Here is a 15,251-nt window from a genome sequence, read left to right on the forward strand (position 1 = left end):
GAGCTGCAGTCTGCAAGGAGAATGTGAAGTGAGTTTAAGTGTTTTCAGCTAGTTATTGGTGAAGCTAAACACAACTGATTTTTGTATAAATACAAGTTAACTCCAGTCTCTGACATAACGCTCCTGATGAATTGCTTCTGCAGCATGGCTATGCCCAGGCACTGCTTTATGTCATTACGCTGTTTGAATACTTCCAAGAAGTGTTGGCTGGCTAGTTGGTCTTTCCCTTTAAGACTTTAGCAATGTTAGAACACACGGTTGTGAGCTTTGAAAAAACAAACAAAAACCTGTGGTTCTAAATCGATGAGCCAAAGCAGAATGAAACACCGAGACTTCATGTAGGGTTTGTGATGCTAATTCTAGGTTTGCTCAAGAACCAGAAAGAAAATATTGTATATATTTAATGTAAGGGAAATGTGGCAATTTCCTCATCTCAGTCTCTGTACTGGCTACAGTAGAAATTCTTCCTGCGTTGAGCGGTTCAGCATCAGCTGGGATATGATTTTAAGCAGGCAAGCTGGGATGATGGTTGAGTCTGAGGACATAAGCTGTTAAGCACGGAAATCCTGAGTTCCCATGTAACTGACACTCTCTGCCTGCTTTCCTTTCAGCGTGTACAGTATACAGCAGTGCACTCTGCTCTCCTCGGGACCTCGCTCATGCCCAAACCCAGACTTAAGCACGTGGAGTTCTTCCTTCTGCACATTGTCTCATTTCTAACAGGTGTAACTTGGTGTGATATGTCCTCATTTTGATTAAAGATGTAGGGAAACGATGACTAATCCCTTTTCCCCCTGGTCTACGAGCTCTGGTTTTCTCTGGTATCTGAGTTTTGCGGGGAAAGTGACAGTTCTTGCATTAAAAGAGAGCAGCCCCGCTCTCCGCAGAAGTTTTTCACACGCACTTCCATTGAAACGGTAACGGGTCACGGAGGTCCGCCACGGGATAATCCTGCACAGCAGGAAGGCAGATAGAAAACTACCGCTAAGACAGAAACTAGTCCAAAGCTAACTGCAGAGGTTTATTGCCGATCAAAAGAAAGCAGCAGCTGAAACAATCTTACACTTCTACGAGGTGAGATGTTGCTGCAGCTGGGGATGGTTGGCTCACCTTTATGTTGTGTTGTTTGGCAAGAACGAATACCTAACATGACTGAGTGCAACTATTGTAGAGTTTGAATCAACTGCACCAACCATTTTTTTTTGAGGGGGGATAGGGAATCAAACGATTATTTGCTGTGTGTTTTCACTGTGCATTTCAGGGGTTTGTCAATTACAGCTGTCACATAAGGGTTTCTTTTGAGTCGGTCCCTGTTCCGTCTATTTTTGAACCAGTCCTTTTCGCTCTTGTTGGCGCACAGCTGGAAGGTGCAAGTACATTAATTGTTGGTGGTTCACGCCTGACTTCACCCTAGGGACACACATGCTCTCGGACGTTTTATAGAAAATCAAAAAAAATCAGCCTAAAACATTTTCCAACGGAAGGGAACGGTCACTTCAAACTGGTGAGGAATTTCTTTAGGAGGAGGGTGGCTGAGGCTACCAGGAAAGAGGCCACCTGCACCCTGTGTTCCATTGGAACGGAGCCTGCAGAAAGCCGGCTTTGCTCCTCGGTGGGGACTATCCCTTGATTATCCTGCAGGCGGCGCTTTTAGGTATTTATAGTGCCTCCCCACCAGACCAGAAGAAAAAAGTCCCTAGGAGAAGCCGCTCAGCCACACACCAAGGAGGGAAAAACAGAAAGAAATGATCGTGCGGAGAAGCTGACAGAACAAACCAGCGCGCAAGACAATCCGAGAGGTGATCTCCGATGCGAGCTGTAAGTTCTGTGGCAGAGGTGTCTTAATACCGGAGAGCGGATCTCCTGGGCAGGAAAGCATCAACTTCAGCTTATGTGTGTTCTTTTCCCTCTGATGTTCATGCCCCGCAGTTTCTCTTCCAACAGGAAATATTTCATGGGGAGGGATTGTTACTTCTTGCAGGCGACATGGGATTCCCAGGAAGAGTAATGAGACGCCACAATAAACAGCCAGGTAGGAATTTGCCACTCATCTGTTGCACTAAAGCGAAGCTACAAGCGCTGTCTTCTTGGCTGGAAGTGTTGAAGACCACCTGAACTGGGGGACGGTGTCTGAAAGATGAAGAGAATAACATAGATACGGGGAAAAGTGGATGAGGTGGGCGACTGCAAAAAAAAAATCTTAAATGGATTTAATTTATAAATGGAATTGAAATGTGTCCTGATAACAGTTGAAGTAAAAACGCTGGATAGCAACGCATGCATATAAACCAAGTAAGTTCTCACCCTTTATTGGAATATTTTCCTCTTTAAGCTTTGGTTTTATTGTTGTTCCTCTTAAGAGACGCCACCAATTAGTGGAATTAACCAACTTTTGCCCAAATAAAAGCACACGGTGACTACAGGTGTTTTGAATCTTCTTGGACCTAGCATTAAGCAACATTTAGGGTTTTTTTCCCCCTTTACATAATAAACGTGGATTTTTTTATCGCAATCAGTTTAATTGTTGACATTGTAGAGAGTGCCATCGTTTGGGTTGTTGCAAGTGAAGTCTGACACCTGCAGGACAACTGAGTATATGAAAAAAAACTGAAGAGAAATAGTTTTGTGACGGCGCCTAGATGGCTCGGAAGTAGCGAGTAGACAACAGAATTGGGTGGGTGTGCTTGCGATGCTCGTAATGTAAACCAAAGGATTTATGCAGATGGCTAATTCTTTGAGACGGGGCTTTCAGGGAGGTGAGTGAAGCTGTTTAACTGGACAGAAGACGGGTTGTAGAGTTAGCGTGCGTGTGCCTTTAAAGTATAGCGGAGAGCAGCTGAGTGACCGTGACCCACAGCTGTTCAGGTGAGGGCTCAGCCTGTATCAGGAATCACCGTTGTCTCATTTTAGATTTTGAATTGCACACCCATATATTATTATGTGGCTACAGAGGTACATAAGACGGCGCTTTCAAAAAAAAATGGGTCCTCCTCTCCCTCCACGTATAGTGTTTAATTATGACAACTATCAGGCTACAGCAAAATATTTTTTCATGGGTTACCGACCTTGTAATTGCTAACACTCAACCGCTTGGAAGGCAGCTGTACAGCCACTGATAAGACATTTTTCTTTTCTTTTCTTTTCTTTTTTAGGAATACTGAACTTTCTGAAACTATGATATAATGAAACGGCAGCACTTGAGTAACAGTGTATTTTCATGTAGGAAAGGATGGGTGATTAGCGTTCTAATAATAATTTATCAGCTAAAATCATGGGGATATCACAATGGAGTTTTATTAGGATGTAATTTACCAGACAGTAGCAACTCTGCAGGCTGTTTCTTTATCCTGCAGTCAACTTGCTATCAGGAAGAGTTACTTATTTAAAATAGTGTTTCTTTCCCCTGATCTGTTTTTGAAGCTTTGACACATCCGTTTTCCTAAGCGTCCTGTCATTGTGAAGTTAAACATTGTTTCAGTTCTGAAAATCAAAGTTGGTGGGGAACAGCTACACATCAAGTGCAACAAATTTCATGTGCATCTTGTATTTTTTTCAACCTTGAAGTATTGTGTTTTTTTTTTTTTAATTTAAATTTTTCCTACTAACCATTGCTACTACAAAATCCTGAAAAAAACATAAAGAGAATCTGGTGGAAGGAGAGAGTGTGAAGTTGATGGCAAATGAACATGATGAAAATGAGCCTGAGAATGACTTATATGGTAAACAAACTGACTGTAGGAATTTACCCGTGCATTGAATTTACATTTTCAAGCTCCTGAATATTTTGGCTATTTTACAGTAGTCATAATCCTGTTGAAAAGAAGCAGTTGATGTTCTGGAACCTTAAACAAACACTGACAGAAAATTATATACTAAGTACGGGTTGAATTGCAAAATCCACTGCGATTGGCAAGACCTGCAGCTTTGTTGTATTATTATTATTATTTTTTACAAGGTAGTGTCACTAAAATGTTTTTGTTTTACTGGAATCAATTGAGTGAGTCCATGTTATCATGGCAACTGAAATGTATATTTATCCAAAAGTGCCTCATAAAAGAAGTAGCGCCAGTTCTTCCTGAACTAAAATACCTTCTAGCTAGAAGTGAATAGAAACACTACTGCAAATGCTTTCTGGTTAGTAGGCACTTCTAAAAAATTAAAAGAAAAGAGACCACAAAAGAGAGTTCAGACAATATATTCAGAGAAGGATGAAATTAACATCTGGTTTCGTTATGATAAATGCATCCACATAAACTCTTTATAATACAGCATGTACACAATTAAACAGTAATAAGTCACCAGGACCAGATAGTATTCACCCAAGAGTTCTGAAGGAATTCAAATGTGAAATTGCAGAACTACTAACTCATCTGTAACCTATCATTTAAATCAGTTTCTATACCAGATGACTGGAGGATAGCTAATGTGATGCCAATTTTTTAAAAAGAATCCAAATGAGATTTTGGCAATTACAGGCTGGTAAGCCTAAATTCAGTACCAGATAATTGCTTGAAACTATAGTAAAAAACAGAATTTCCCCAACATAGATGAACATGATTTGTTGGGGAAGAGTCAATATGATTTTTATAAAGGGAAATCATGCCTCACCAATCTACTAGAATTCTTTGAGTGGGTCAATAAGCATGTGGACAAGGGTGATTCAGTGGATTTAGTGTCGTTACATTTTCAGAAAGCCTCTGAAAAGGGCCCTTACTAAAGGCTCTTAAGCATATAAGCTGTCATGGGATAAGAGAGAAGGTCCTCTCATGGATCAGTAACTGGTTAAAAGATAGGAAAAAAAGGGTAAGAGGAAATGGTTAATTTTCAGAACGGAGAGAGGTAAATAGTGGTGTCCCCTGTACTGGGACTAGTCCTATTCAGCATATTCATAAATGATCTGGAAAAAGGGGTAAAATTTGCAGATGATAAAACACTACTCAAGTTGGTTAAGTCCAAAGAGTTACAAAGGATCTCATGAAAATGGGTGATTGGACAACAAAATGGCAGATGAAATTCAGTGTTGATAAATGCAAAGTAATGCACATTGGAAAACATAATCCCAACTATACATATAAAATGATGAGGTCTAAATTAGCTGTTACCACTCAAGAAATAGAACTTGGAGTCATTGTGGATAGTTCTTTGAAAACATCTGCTCAATGTTCAGTGGCAATCAAAAAAGCGAACAGAATGTAGGGAATCATTAGGGAAGGGATAGATAAAACAGAAAATATCATATTGCATCTATATAAATCCATGGTACACCCACATCTTGAATACTGCAAGCAGAAGTGGTCACCCCATCTCAGAAAACATATTGTACTTGGAAAAGGTACAAAAAAGAGCAATCAAAATGATTATGGGGTATGAAACAGCTTCCACATGAGGAGAGATTAATAAGAATGGGTCTTTTCAGCTTGAAAAAGAGACGACTAAGGTGCGATATAATAAAGGTCTATAAAATCATGATGGGTGTGAAGAAAGTAAATAAGGAAGTGCTACTACTCCTTTTGGTAACACAAGAACTAGGGGTCATCGAATGAAATTCAAAGGCAGCAGGTTTAAAACAAAAGGAGTATTTCTTCACACAATGCACAGTCAACCTGTGGAATTCTTTGCCATAGGATGTTGTGATGGCCAAGAGTATAACTGGGTTCAGAAAGGAATTAGATAAGTTCATGGAGGACAGATCCAGTGGTGAGTTGGAGCCACTTCGCACGAACCGGTTGTTAAACTTAGAAGCCGGTTTAGAACCAGTTGTTAAAGGGGTGAGTAAACTCTGGCCTGTGGGCCACATCTGGCCCGCAGGACCATCCTGTCTGGCCCGCTTGAGCTCTTGGCTGGGGAGGCTCCCCTGGCCCCTCCTCCACCTACCCCCCTTTCGCAGAGTCTCAGCGTGCCGTGCTGCCAGTGCCAGTGCTCTGGACTGCTCCTGGGCAGCTCTGCAGCTCCTGCCGTTTTGAGCAGCATGGTAAGGGGATGGGGCTGCGATCTCCATTGGGCCATGAGGCACCCATACATGCTGTCCTGACCAGCAGGGTAAGGGGGCCAGGCTGGGGCTGTGAGGAGGGGCAGGGAGCAGTTTGAGGGGGTGGAGGTTCTGGGGTGGTAGTCAGGGGATGTGGGAATGGGGGTTGGATAGGCATGGAAGTACCGGGGATCTGTCAGGGTGGTGGTGGATGGGGTTGGGGCAGTCAGGGGACAGGGAGGGGGGTGAGCTGGGTAGGGGGTGCGGCTCTGGAGGGGCAGTTAGGGTGGGGGGTCTCAGGCTTGTACTCACTGGGCAGTTTTTAATAACCTGTTCCCTACTGAGTCATCGTCGGCACTTCAGTGGTGGGTCGTTCACTTGCTCCGGGTCTTTGGCGGCACTGAAGGACATACCGTCGAAGTGCCGCTGAAAACCCAGGGTGAGTGAAGGATCCACCGCCGAAGTGCTGCCGAAGACCTGGTAGGGAACTGGTTATTAACATTCTGGCAGCTCATCACTGGATAGGTCCATCAATGGCTATTAGCCAGGATGGACAGGGGTGATGTCCCTAGCCTCTGCTTGCCAGAATCTAGGAATGGGCAACAAGGGATGAATCACCTGATGATTACCTGCTCTGATCATCTAGTCTGACCTCCTGTATAACACAGGCCAGATAACATCCCCAAAATAATTCCTAGAACCCAGCAAGCTACACTTGTCTGAAAATATCTCCCTGTGTCTATGGTATACAGGGTTAGGTGCTCAAATACTATGGCAATGAATGGGAAACTTATAAGCATGATTTTTTTTAATTAGGCTTTTCTGTGGTAGAGTCTGAGGCCCCAGCACTCCATTCTTCTGGACTGGCTCCATCCTTGTGGTGGTCTCCCCTGTGATCTAAGTGTTGTTTTAGTGTCTAGTGGTGACTTCTCCATCCCAAGATATCGCCTCTATGGTTTCCCAGAGGGTTCAATTTCTTTGGCCTCTGCTCTTTCATCTTCACCCTTTCTGTCATTTTCTCTCTTTGTCATTACTCTCGTGTTTACACAAATGATAGCTGGAGATATTCCTGAATACTTAAGTGATTCCTCCTTCTCAACCCTTACTTTGATCAAGTAAACTTGTTGCTTTTATTTCAACAGTCAGCCAAATATCTCACATGAAAAAGTGGATCTGCTGAGCGAGCAGGAGGAGCACTGCCAAGAAACAACCCTAGATGCAGATCTCCTGTTTACATCCACTAAGCGAAACTGATTCCGTTTACATAAAACCAGAGTATCCAGGCTGTATGTGCGTGAGTGCAGAGCAGCTGGGGAGATAGAATCTACCACTACTGGAGCCTAGAGCCAGGGTTTAGACCTGCTGTTCATCCCTTCCTTTCCCAATCTTTGAGAGCTGCAGTTCCAGAGAAAGGGAATTTCGCCCATTGTTTGTAACTGTCGGGTCAGACTTAAAACTCAACTCTCACTTTCCTGCTCGCATTCTCTAAGGTCCAAATCTCAGAGTTATTCAGGGGACACATTATGCACATCTCAACAAGCAGACCATTGGCTTATCAAGTCTAATGAACAGATAATTGTGCCCCACAGAGCAAAGTCACAAGGATATTCTGTGCTTAAGTAGCCCTGATTGGCCAACTTTTATGATTATGCACCCTCTGCATGCTCTCAAACCTGCTGCAGGCCATATAGTGGGCCTAGCCCAAAAAGTGGGCATGACTTTTTTCAATTTCTGAAAATTTGCCCATGATGAGGTGTTTACCCTCGCACTAGACTAGAAGGAGGTGATGAGGCTGAGAAGGAGCCAATTAACCAGATAAACCACAGCTGAGGTGGCCTATGTAACTGCTGAATGATGGTAGAACCCAGCTGAGAAGAAACAGAAGTGACTAGTATAAAGCCAGGAAGCTGGCAGCAGAAGGAGGCCACAGTGAGGGCTCTGGACATTAGAGAGGAAAGAAAGGAAATCTAGGAGCAGAGCTTAGGGAAATGGCAGAAAGGTTTAAATGGTGCAGACATTGGTTGCTGATTAGAGAGTCCCAGAAGTGGAACCTGGAGTAGAGTGGGCCCAGGTTCCCCTACCCACCACTGGGGAAGAGGCACAGTCCTGGCAGTGAGGGAGAAGACATCCATTTTTGGATGGACAGACTTTGATAACCCCCAGAAGATATTAACACACACTGACCTGGATGAGGGACCAGTCCAATGAAGAGAAAAGACCCTGAGTCACAGAGAAAGAGAGGGAGAGAGAGAGGCAGCAGGATGCATGAATGAGTGACAGATGGGGGTGTTGGACCTGGAAGGAACTCCTCCCCAGAACAGCGAGAAGGACGCACCCCAGTGATGAGTGCCCATCACCCATGTACAACTTTTAAAAACCAGGATGTTCCAAGTATCAATTTTAAGAACCAATAAAAATAGAATCTCCACCCTTGAATCCAAATAAATGATACTCATTTCATCTGCTCCCACTCCTAGTGAATGTCTCAGGAAAATAGATGGCTGTGCTACTTAGTATGATGCCCAGCATACTTGGGTTCTGTTAGATCAAGAAATTGGTAGTGAATTCCACAATCAAAGGCCCTACACTGAAACCCACCTCAACTACCTGCCAAATATTAAAATCTGGAGGCTGTGAACTCAAGCTCATTGGACATCTCTATCTTCATGGCAGTACATTTGGACAGAGAGAGAGGGGAGGTCTTTTAAATAGCCATGTGGGGTTTTAAAGAATGAGGCCAACAATGTGAATTGCAACCAGAAGTGAAGAAGAAACCAATATAGTGTCTGGAGAAGTGATATAATGTTTTTACTATGTGGTCAATATGTTTAGGCAGATAAATTCCCACATTCTGCATCTGCTGTAAATTCCAAGTGATCTTCAACCCAACCATTTGTAGAGCAGACTGCAGTTATTCAATATGAAAATGAAAAAGGCCTGGATGTCAATAGCAAGATCTACATTGAAGAGTAGTCACTATTATCTGACCAAATGCAGATTTTTTTTATTTTTTTTTAAAAAGACATCTCTGTCCACTTTGTCAGCTAGGAAGGAATCCATGAATTGGATAAAATTCCAGTTGCCTGCACTGCTGGCAGGTTGTTAGCCATCATCTGTGCAATCCATTTACCCTAGCTTCAGGTCTTTGAAGCAAATGGCTTTATGCAGAGCAGCACTGAACAGCTCACAACAGCAGCTGTGTGAAATGTGGGTGGCTTTAAAGGCTTATTTGTCCAATTTGTTGTCCATCTTATTAAAACAGGTAGAAACTGCAGCAAATGGATCTACAAAGTCTATCACCTGCATGGCACAGAGCCAGCTGGTATGTTGACCAATACAGTTCATGCTGCACGACAGTGGCATCAGTGGAGTGATGCCTCTATCTGCAGTGTATTATAGGAAGTTGGCCAGGGCACCTGGGGACCACTTTACCATTCCACTACATTTCCACTGGTAAGGATATAGGACATTGCTGAGAGTGGAATATGCACATGATGGGCTGGGAACTCTGTCTCCACTTAGTCAAGCTATACATACCATAGGAAGTCAGTAATCATTGGCTGATATGTGGATAATATACACAACCATCTGTTTTTTGTGGGGAGATTAGGGGAGGGGCTTTTGCCTTATCTCCCTACTATGTTGCACCCATTTCTCTAGGTCAGGACAAGAAGTAGAATGTTAATTGTCTTCATCTGGGAGAAAAATGTAAAGGCATTCCTACTTAGCATGTATTTTATCTTTAGAAGACTAGAAAACTGGTGTCATATCTAAGAAGTGTACTGGACCACACAGAAAGCACAAGCTTAGTCCTAGGACAATTTAATCTTATTCTATATTGCTGTAGACTTCTGTAAACTTGTTATGAAAACAAAAATGCTGTAAATACAGCTGCTGTTTGTTAGTAAGTATTTTCTTAGTAAAACATTTTTTTTTAAAAAGCGAGACAGTCCTACTTACATTTTCCATAGGGGAATTAAATTAATAGCAGTGGCAGTGTGTGCATTTTGGGGCATATTGTGTCTGATTTAGAAATTACATACAGTAAATATGTACACAGAAACTTTCAGCAAGAATGTTTGTGCTGACAAATCCACAAGCTGTGGAAAGGGATTTCCAGGCCAACTGTTTCCTAGGCAAACTAAATCAGTGACAGAGTCCTGTCCGCTTCTGCAGAATGCACTGGATCAGAGGTCAGCAACTGCTGGCATGCAGCTCACCAGGATAAGCACCCTGGCAGGCCAGGCCAGTTTGTTTACCTGCTGCGTCAGCAGGTTCAACCGATCACAGCTCCCACTGGCCATGGTTCACTGTCCCAGGCCGATGGGGGCTGCAGGAAGCCGTGGTCAGCACATCCCTCATCCATGCCATTTCCCGTAGCCACCATTAGCCTGGGACGGCAAACCATAGCTAGTGGGGCCGCGATTACACTGCTCTACAGCCAAAATACTTCTGAAATAAATGTAGTCCAACTTTACTAATTCTGGGTCACTGAGTACGAAAATGATGCTTAAAATTGTTGATTGGCTCTAGTTTTCAAGATATGCTTTTGGGTCAGTATATACGACCCTTGACTTGGGAATGGCGGAGGATAAGTGAGTTATAAAGGGAAGGGATCTCAATTTAAACCAGAAATGACTAAAATATATCTTTGACTGGATCTATGAATAAATCTATGACTGGGATTGGACAGTACTTGCTTTCTAGGCAAAACAATGAATGATGCAATCTGAAGCTGATATTGCGTCATACATGATATGAATTGCATCATGTTATTCCTAGACGTCATGGATGATGCAATCATAACGAAGCTTACATCACTCTGCTGAACAAATTGCCCTATATCAGCTCTAGAAATCATACGGTGTCGTGCTCTCTTATTTGTCAGTGTTTGATTTTGCAAAGGGACACATTTCTGTTTAGCCAAAGAGAGCAGAGATGCCTCGTACTTGTGTGAACAGGGCAGATAACTTCTGCTATGTTTGTGGTGAAGTGACTTTTGCATCACAAAAGCGCAGTATAACCACTAAGGCTTTCTTAACCAATCACCTTTATTTTGGCTGCAAAATCGGAGATCAGGACAAGACGTGGGCCCCACACCTATGCTGCAACACTTGTGCAACAAATCTTGTCCAATGGTTGAACAGGAAAAGGAAATCTATGCCTTTTGCAGTGCCAATGATTTGGAGAGAGCCAACAGATCATACCAGCAATTGTTACTTCTGCATGGTGCCTTCAGTTGGGAAATGTGTATCAAAGACGAAAAAGTGGACTGTGCATTATCCAAACATTCCATTAGCTATATGCCCAATACCCCATGGAGAAGGACTGCCAGTTCCCGATGCACCAGAATCATTCTCACTTGAGTCAGAGGAGGAAGAGGAAGAGGATGAAACTTCTGGTCCTGAACCATCAGTGTCACAGGACCCACATTTTCTCCCATCCTCCTCCTCTGAACCACACCTCATAACACAAGGTGAATGAAATGACCTTGTCAGGGATTTGGAACTACCCAAGTGTAAGGCAGAGCTGTTGGGCTCCAGACTACAGCAGTGGAATCTCCTGGCAGGTGATGTTAGGGTTTCCATGTTCCGTGACTGTCAAAAGGATCTTGTCCCATTCTTCTTCATGGAAGGTGATCTTGTAGCCTGCAACAACATCGATGGTGTGATGGCAACCCTCAACATCGTTCACGATCCAGATGAGTGGAGACTGTTCATTGATTCATCGAAGACGAGTCTTAAAGCTGTTTTGCTGCATAATGGCAATGTTTTGCCATCAATTCCAGTTGGTCATGCAGTCCATATGAAGGAAACCTATGACAACATGAAACAACTTTTGAGGTGCATAAACTATGACCAACATCAGTGGCAGCTTTGTGGTGATTTGAAGGTTGTTGCTCTCTTGCTTGGTCTGCAGACTGGATACACAAAGTACTGCTGTTTTCTCTGTGAATGGGATAGTCGTGCAAGAGATTCCCACTACATCAAGAAAGATTGGCCACTCCGACAGTCATTGGAGCCTGGGAGGAAAAGTGTTCAGCATCCACCACTTGTTGAATCAAGGAAGATTTTGTTACCACCCTTACACATCAAGCTGGGTCTGATGAAGAACTTTGTCAAGGCCATTGACAAAACACAAGCAGCTTTCAAGTACCTCCATGGAAAATTTCCAAGGTTAAGTGAAGCTAAGATAAAGGAAGGTATCTTTGTTGGTCCTCAGATTCGTGACCTTCTTTGAGATGATGCATTTGACCATGCACTGTGTGGCAAGGAAAAGACGGCATGGAAAGCCTACCAGTTAGTGGCAATAATTTTTCTCGGAAACAACAAGGCAGACAACTACAGGTTGTTGGTGGAAAACCTCCTCCAGGCATACAAAAGCCTTGGTTGCAAAATGTCACTAAAGATACATTTTTTGCACTGTCATCTAGATTTTTTTCCACTGAACTGCGGAGCAGTGAGCGGCGAGCGATTTCACCAGGACATTGCAACAATGGAGAAATGCTGTCAGGGCAAATGGAGCCCATCAATGCTTGCGGACTATTGCTGGACAGTGACGAGATGCTCCATTTAATGAATACAAGAGACAAGCCAAGAAGCGCCGAGTAGACACTGAATAGGACTAAACTATGTACATAATAGTTTTTTGCCTTTTGTTTCATAATACATTTTATTTATATAACCCTTTTGCTGATTTTTAAAGTGTTACATAAACAGAACAGGTGAAATATTATCATGTAAAGCAACCATAAACACACAAAAAGACCTAGGTTTACAATTTATGATTAAAATGCTACTATCTACACAATATACATAGACATAAAATGTAAAAACTTAAATATCTTAGAAACAGTAGCCAATCAGTTGTTTTAATTGTCATATTTGAATTCAGCACATCAAAATACATAATAAATATCACATTTTATCTCTGAAGCAGACGACTTCTCAAAAATTGTAGACCACTGTTAGCTGAACCTGCCTATGCGGCAGGTAAACAAACTGGCCCGGCCCACCAGGGTGCTTACCCTGGCAAGCCGCGTGCCAGAGGTTGCCTACCCCTGCACTGGATCCTCACCCACTGGCATCGTAACTCCCATCAACATCAAATGTGCAGGGTCTGGCCTTCCAACCACAGCATTGTGAATGCACCATACCAAACAAGGGCAAGTACCCTGTCATCTGTTCTCAGAGTGAGTTAAAATTCACGTGAGGACAGGTTAGCTAGGCTAAAATGCGGTGTTCTGTGTGTTTGTGTGAAATTCACCCCTCTGCAAAGTGTCAACACAAAGACTATGCACTATCTAAGAAAACTTGGGATTTTTGATGAAAAAAATCTGAACACCCCAAACTGGAAAGTTTTTCAGCTGCACTCAGAGTCACTGAAGAGTCTAAATTTTCCATGGGCCCATCCTCTCCACCATTAGCCAGTCAGAGCTATCATGGACCCTTCACTGGCTGCTGAAATGCCGTCTCTTGGGAAGAATTGTTGCACCACCTACACTGCATTCAGTCTGCTTCTGTGGAGGGGGAGGGCAGCATTTAGCCCAGGGGTCGGCAACCTCTGGCATGCGGCTTGCCAGGGTAAGCACCGTGATGGGCCGGGCCAGTTTGTTTACCTGCCACGTCAACAGGTTCGGCCAATTGCTGCTCCCACTGGCCGCGGTTCGCCATCCCAGGCCAAAGAGGGCTACAGGAAGTGGGGCAGGCTGAGGGATGTGCTGGCTGCAGCTTCCCATAGCCCCCATTGGCCTGGAGCGGCAAACCACGGCCAGTTGGAGCCGCAATTGGCTGAACCTGCTGACATGGCAGGTAAACAACTGGCCCGGCCCCCAGGGTGCTTATCCTGGTGAGCTGCGTGCCAGAGTTTGCCGACTCCTGATTTAGCCTTTGAAAATGCTCTCAGGAGTGTGGGTTTTTTTTGTTTTTGTTTTTTCTCTTACAGCCTACCTTAGTCCACTGAATACTTGGTTACAGCTAAAAGTATTATCTTTGGGTTTCTCAGGTGGTAATATCTTTGCTTTAATCTCTAGCTATGCGGAGTTGCTTGTTCTTAATAGATCATTTCCAGGTAAATCCTCTTGTTAAGCTTGAATGCTAACTACTGCGGCATCCTCTGTTGGAGAGGAATTAAAATATCTCATTTGCATTTTGTTTAGACACAATTTTATTTAAACTAGGAGAGAGAATGTTAGCCTTTCATTTTGGATAATAATCTTTTAAGGCAAGCAGTGCTTCAGTCAGCCAACAATATCAGATTTTAAATGTTGTTTATGCTGATATAATCAGCTTGGTTTTTACATTTAACTTATTTGTATAGAGTGCTTGAACCTGCAAAGTATTCACAGCTGTAAAATTTACGCTAAAAAATTCTGCATGGAGGCTTCAAATACTAGCTAGGTGCTATAGAGAGGGATAGTCTGATCTTGTGTAAAATCACAGACTACTTATAGAAAAGTGCTTCTAACTTTCCCACCCTCCTAGCAAAAGAGATGCCCATCAAAAAGGCCAATCCAGTGTCTGAACTTTTATACTTTTGAATTTTAAAGGAATTTTTTTTAGTAAGTGGACCCTACAGTGCTATAAAATAATTAAGGTTTATGACACTGATGTAAAGCATATGTTATATCCATTTTTAACTGATGGCTGTCTTGTCAAGCCTCAGTTTCCCTAAAGTCTCCCAATGCATATCAGTGAGAGTTGAAGGAATAGGATTCATATTCTAATTTATGTGCTCTAACTATTAGTCACATTTTCTTTTATAGGGGAAATGAAGTCTAGCACAGCACAATTGTGATGCCATATTTTGGTCTCTCCACTTAAATAGAAATATTTTCATTCATGGTTGTTTAACTTAATGGTCTTAAGTTGGAACATATTTGTTTATGTATGGAAGCCAGTTATACCAAATACTTAGAGCTTGGAGATTATACAGTATGTTTATTGCTGCAATATCTTCATGTGTAACTAAACTTCTAATGTGTAACTCTTCTCTAAATTCTCCTGAACGTCTATTTTTTCCACAGTGCTTACAACATGCTTGCTAAGTAAGGACTGAACTCTCCTGTATCCGAGTTCCATTCAGTAGAGAAGAGAGGTGGGGGAGCTATCAAAAGCTGGTTATGTCTCATTGATTCTGTGCCCATCAGACCCCAATGTAAGTAAGAATAACCAGGGAATTGCTATAACTTAGGCTCCTGACAGATAGTCTGAAGGGCCAGTATAGGGCATGGAGCATTATTACAGCCCCTGACATGCTTCCTCTCCTCCGTGGACATAGCTGC

The 15,251-nt window shown here is 42.9% G+C and overlaps 1 protein-coding gene across 1 annotated transcript in view; it reads left to right on the plus strand.

Annotated features, from left to right (window-relative positions):
• Nucleotides 1–1,708: 1,708 nt before the first annotated feature.
• The window catches only part of TRPC4 (transient receptor potential cation channel subfamily C member 4), a 195,085-nt gene continuing 181,542 nt past the window's right edge, over nucleotides 1,709–15,251 (plus strand). Inside the window, exon 1 of the mRNA XM_050937174.1 lies at nucleotides 1,709–2,292. The gene's annotated coding sequence lies outside the window, so the exon portion shown is untranslated. The remainder of the gene's footprint in view (nucleotides 2,293–15,251) is intronic.

Source organism: Gopherus flavomarginatus, chromosome 1, assembly GCF_025201925.1.
Source record: "Gopherus flavomarginatus isolate rGopFla2 chromosome 1, rGopFla2.mat.asm, whole genome shotgun sequence".
Taxonomy (NCBI): domain Eukaryota; kingdom Metazoa; phylum Chordata; order Testudines; family Testudinidae; genus Gopherus; species Gopherus flavomarginatus.